Raw genomic sequence first — 6,000 nt, forward strand, 5'->3', positions numbered from 1 at the left:
AAAAAAATCAGAGGAGGAAACAATGGGCTGTTGAAACAAATTGGATATTTGGGACAATGGCAAGAGAAAAGTCAAAGATGACTGAGATTTTAATCCTGAGCAACTGGTAGGCTAGTGAGACATCTAATCACTCTCCCCGTCTCCTTCCTCAATAAGTTAATTACTCACAGAAAAATCATTAGCCAGAAGTCAGCATGTTTACGTCAGTTCCTTAATCCTGCAAGTCCACGTTGGTGATGCAGGTGGCCAAGACAGGTGCTGCACACACTAGATTACAGCACGGAAGAGGAGCCCAGGGCCATGGAGGCGCCCCAGCAAGTGGCGAAATATGGGCACCTTGACCTACTGGGTTGCCTCTGTGACCAGCTACAGAAGCTGCTCAGTGTTTGGAGATGGAGCTGCCTGCAATCTGGCCACTCAGCAAGAATTTTCAGACTGTTTCTATCCCATGGTGGATGCTCCTTCCAACACCATTCTTTTAAAGTACACACTTCTGATCACTTTCCAACTATAAATGGCCTGAATTTATTTTCCTTTCTTTACCAAAAGCTAACCTAAGTAATTTTTTTCTTTCCATGCTCCTTATTCATGAACTCTAATTGTTGGTAACTTTGAGAGCATTGGTCATCTTAATTTCTTACCACTAATGACATGACAAGTTAATTTCTGTAATAAGTACAGCTGAAATTATTTTTCTATCTTATAATATTTTGTCATGAATACTTTCCTAGAATCTTCCTTCTGGAATCCCACTTTTTATGTAGTTTGGAGATTCTCTTTTCTGAAATAAAGATTAGCATGTAAGATAATAAAGTTATTATATATTTCATCCAAACTATAAAAATACATTGAATATTTTACTTCTTAATTCCTCTAGGTAATATAAAAGTATTTTAGTTTTATATTGTATTAATTAAAGCATATCAAAGCTGATTGATTTCTAAAGACTGTGAACTTAACCCACATAAGAGGAGGCAAAAGTAAAGATTAGAACTTGCCATTTCTATTCCAGTCCATTAATTCTAGCTTAAGCTATTTCTGGTAAGTGTGTACTTTGGAGAAAAAAAAAGTGTTATTTGAAGAGTGGCCACTATATTTGTTTCTAGCTAAACTAAAGTTTTAAAATTCCGGTTCCTCAACAAATGGAAGATGAAATTTTCCAGTTCTTCAAAGTATGATTTTTAGGACTCGCTACTAAAGGTTAAATTTTCTCTCTCTGTTACAACATATTCATGGATTCTTTAGACATTAAAGGTGGGGTGGAAGAGTAGAAAATAACAGAATCTATTTATAGCTTTAGGTTTTCTTATCAATTGCCCCCTGCTCTGTCTCTAGTTTGTGACATGATGCTGATATCATGTCTATTAGTGTGTAGGTGACGCTGCCTTCAGCTAGAAGCTGGGTTCAACAACATTAAGCTGACTTGCAGGTTACAAAGCCTGTGACTAAGGTCATCACATCTAGCACCAGATTTGATGTCAGGAGCTGATGTTCTTTTCACCTTCTTTCCCTATGAACTTCTTAACTTAGTATTTCTAAGGATATTATACAGTGGCATCGTGCTGACTTAGGCTAAGCAGTGACAAATTTAATGTTACTTCACCTCTGCTGGGGGAATTCAAGACTCATCACCGTGCCCAGAAACCCAATAGCATATTTGAATATTCTGAACTGCAAACCTGGTTGCATTAACAAGAATGGTATGGGAATGGTGAAAAAAAAAAAAAAAAAAAAAAAACAAGCTGTGCAATAAATTATCAGTTTACTTTCTGGAGAAGGTTACTTTGAAGGTCATCAATTTCTTCTGTCTAAGGATCCCTGGAATGGTTTAAGAAAGCCTACTTATGGTCAAAGTTAAGAAATGAATAATCTCTTAAACTATGCCCCATATCCAATACTCTGTTGTTTACAGGTTATACAAAGAAAATATAAAACACAGTGGCTCAAGCCTATTATCCCAGCGCTTTGGAAGGCCAAGGTGGGTGGATCATCTGAGGTTAGGTGTTCGAGACCAGCCTGACCAACATGGTAAAACCCATCTCTACTAAAAATACAAAAATTAGCTGGGCATGGTGGCAGGCACCTGTAATTCCAGCTACTTGGGAGGCTGAGGCAGGAGAATCATTTGAGTCCAGGAGACAAAGGTTGCAGTGGGCCAAAATCGCACCACTGCACCAGCCTGGGTGACAGCGCAAGACTCCATCTCAAAAAAACCACACACACACACACACACACACACACACACGTCTAATACCTTTTTCTGAGGGACAGTTTGCAGTTTAGTTCATTTCTCACTGAAGCAAAATAACAATTTATATTTAAATGGTGGTTTTCCTTAAACATACGAAAATGTATAGTTCTTGAACACACCAGTCTATTGGCATTTTCTACGGCTAATGCTTCCAGTGTCTGAAGTGGTGTGACATCATCTATACCACTTTCATTATACTATTTTTGTCCCGTGTAGGAGTGCATAATGAGCTATGTACTCCTAGTAATATGCTTATTCCTTGTGTTTAAGAGCAGGCAAGGTCAGAAGTTACACTAATTCTTTGGGGATGAGTTCATTGGTCAATGCCATCAAATAACTTTTCTGAGAGCTAAAAATTTGTCCAGTTATTGGCTTAACTAAAATGCCTAGAGTGTTACAGTAAATGATTGTTCAGCTCAGTCACAGACAGTTGATCTGGTAGGCCTAGTTGATGGTGTTCTAATTAATGCCTTATAGTAGTCAATCAAAAATTACTGGGCACCGATCAGGTACATTACACTGATATTCAGCAGGGAACCAAGAGGAAATAACCCACTAAGGCATTAGCTAAATGAAGAGCAACCATAAACTGGAAGCTAATGAGGTAGACATTTGTCATTATGAAGTATCAACCTGAAACTATGTAATTGAACAACCCAAATGCACAGATGAGTTCCGAATCACCCAACCAAGCAGGGATCCAAAGGATCCCAAATTTGCCCTGTTTAATTGGAGCTGTCTCTGCGTGGAAGAATAGGGAAGACAACAGCAGTTAAGGCTGGCAGTTAAATGACGTTGTAGCCAGTATATTCTCAAAGGGAGAAACTCCACTCATGTTTATATGTGAATAATTTGGGGATTGGGGTGCTCACACAAAGATTCCTAGGATCCACATGAGACCAAATAAATAAAAAATCCAGCATGCACCTTTTTAACAAGCTCTTCAGTGAATTCCGCAGTCAGTGGTTTACAGTTCACATGTTGAGAGATACCCTTTATGGTTTCACATAGATCCCTAGGTCTTTCCTGTTTGTATTGGTAAAGTCTAACTTAACTGCATTGTTAAAGTTATACAAAAGCTAGTTTAGAGGTATAAGAATTCAGAATGACATGATAATTTGGAGGGCATTCTTTCTCCTATTACTTGTTTGAATCAGGAGTTGCAAACTTCTGGCCAGGTGTGGTTGGTCCATGGATAGTCTTTTAAGTGGTCCAAACAGTATTTATTTATTTATTTTTTGAGATGGAGTCTTGCTCTGTTGCCCAGGCTGGAGTGCTGTGGCGCAGTCTCTGCTCACTGTAAGCTCCGCCTCCCGGCTTCACGCCATTCTCCTGCCTCAGCCTCCTGAGCAACTGGGACTACAGGCGCCCGCCACCAGGCCTGGCTAATTTTTTGTATTTTTAGTAGAGACGGGGTTTCATCGTGTTAGCCAGAATGGTCTAGATCTCCTGACCTCATGATCCACCCGCCTTGGCCTCCCAAAGTGCTGGGATTACAGGCATGAGCCACGGCGCCCGGTCCAGTATTTTTTACATTATTTGCCAACATTAAACATTAGAAGATGATACACCAAAATCTGAAATTCTAGTTTCTCTTTAAAAATCAGATGACCTGGCCGGGTGCAGTGGCTCACACCTGTAATCCCAGCACTTTGGGAGGCTGAGGCAGGCGGATCAGAAGGTCAGGAGTTTGAAACCAGCCTGGCCAACATGATGAAACCCCATCTCTACTGAAAATACAAAACTTAGCCAGGCGTGGTGGCGGGCGCCTGTAATCCCAGCTACTTAGGAGGCTGAGGCAGGAGAACTGCTTGAACCCGGGAGGTGGAGCTTGTAGTGAGACCAGATCGCGCCATCGCACTCCAGCCTGGGCAACAAGAGTGAGAATCCATCTCAAAAAACAAACAAACAAAAACAGATGACCTGAGAGTACTGAGCCCTGATTTCTACAAGACCTCAGTCAGCTAGAATTGAAAAGCAGCTGCCCCTTCAGTGGGTAGTTTTCCATAGTCCCATGACTCCAGATCATTTCCCTGACACCGTGGCCAAATGTCAGGCGCCATTTGTCACCACAGTGCTTCAGATGCTCTCTTTCATCAGGCCCACTTGACTCATTTATATCACCTGCCTATATTCTCTAGGCACTTGAGTTTATGACCCCTGTCTTAAGGGTACTTCAAAACCAATTGCTTTTGAACAGTATTTGATGATGAAGACAGATATTCCACATTCAGACTTACTCTGGTGCATTCCCCTGGGATCCACATACTATGCTCCTGGGCAGAATCTGGGCTAATTCATTTAAAGAATGCTCATTAATCAAAAGAAAGTCCAATCTAACTCAAGTCTTTCTAGGAGACTACACAATTTGCCATGTCTAATTGATGTACATATTTTATTTTCTATTTTCTACAGCAAAAGGAAAGATATTGCTTAAGAGGCTGTTGTTTCACAGAAAACATGGCTGTTTACAGTCGTTTACAAAAATTTAACCATTTTACAAACCACTCTAAAATACTCATCCTTGTGTAATTCTGATGTGTCAATGTAGGTTCATCAATGGTAACAAATATACCCTCTGATGGGAAGGCTCATAATGTAGATGCTATGCAGGGGGTGTATGGGAAATCTCTGTACTTTCTGTTTAATTTTGCTGTGAACCTAAAACTGCTCTTTTTAAAAAAGTCTCAAAAAAATTTCATCTGAAATCAATCCCAGGTGCTTAACAGCCCAAGAGTATTCAATGGTCAACATTCCCTATGTTTTTACTACTTCATAAAAAATATACTTTAAAATATTTCACATTATTTCTCAGTAGAACCTTGAAAAGTGAACATGCTATCTTTTTTCCTAGATCAAATATGACATAGCATTGCAAAATAAGCCTTTCCCCTCATTACTTTCACGACCTTGATTATGTGCACTAAAAACACGTCTCAAGAAAATCCAAGATAAAAACCTGTTGGTAAAATATTAAGTTCAGGTTTAAATGTGAAAACTACATATTCTTTCTTTCTTTCTTTCTTTCTTTTTTTTTTTTTTTTTGGCTGAAATTCAAGTCTCTCTTTTAGCTAGGGCAGCTAAAAATCTGTGGGTGAATTCATGGTAATTTAGGTTTGGGTTTCAAGTGTCTCCCGTTTTGGCCCTGTGAATTTGAACTAGTTACTTTGTTTCTGTAAAATGAGATAATAATCCTACCTCATAGCCTCATTAAAAGGACACAAGTAGTTTGATGAATAAAGTACATGGCACACACTCAATAAATGATAGCCCTTATTTTAATTAGTGACAATGAATTTCTTTCTGTACTGACCAAACAGTATTTCCACAGGACCTAAGAAAAGTGCTTTAAAAAGGAAGTCATAAACCCTTTTTTCGACTTTTCTTTTAAGCAGCTTTATTCACCCACAAAAGGAAAGGTAAGTGAATTTATTTTCCATGACAACATTGTTCAGGCTAATAGCCAGTTATAACTCCTACCTAAGACTCCATCTTGCTCACTCTTATATTTCTCAGGTAAAAACTCCAAAGAATTCCACAGAGAAGTAACTTTCTTTTAAAAATTAACTTTTACTGGCCAGGTGCAGTGGCTCATGCCTGTAATCCCAACACTTTGGGAGGCCAAGGCGGGAAGATCTCTTGAGGCCAGGAGTTCAAGACCAGCTTGGACAACACAGTGAGACTCCATCTCCTTCCCCCCAACCCCCCAAAAAAGAAAAAACATTAGCTGGCCATGGTGGCATGCACCT

The sequence above is a fragment of the Piliocolobus tephrosceles genome, chromosome 11, assembly GCF_002776525.5.
Source record: "Piliocolobus tephrosceles isolate RC106 chromosome 11, ASM277652v3, whole genome shotgun sequence".
Taxonomy (NCBI): Eukaryota; Metazoa; Chordata; class Mammalia; order Primates; family Cercopithecidae; genus Piliocolobus; species Piliocolobus tephrosceles.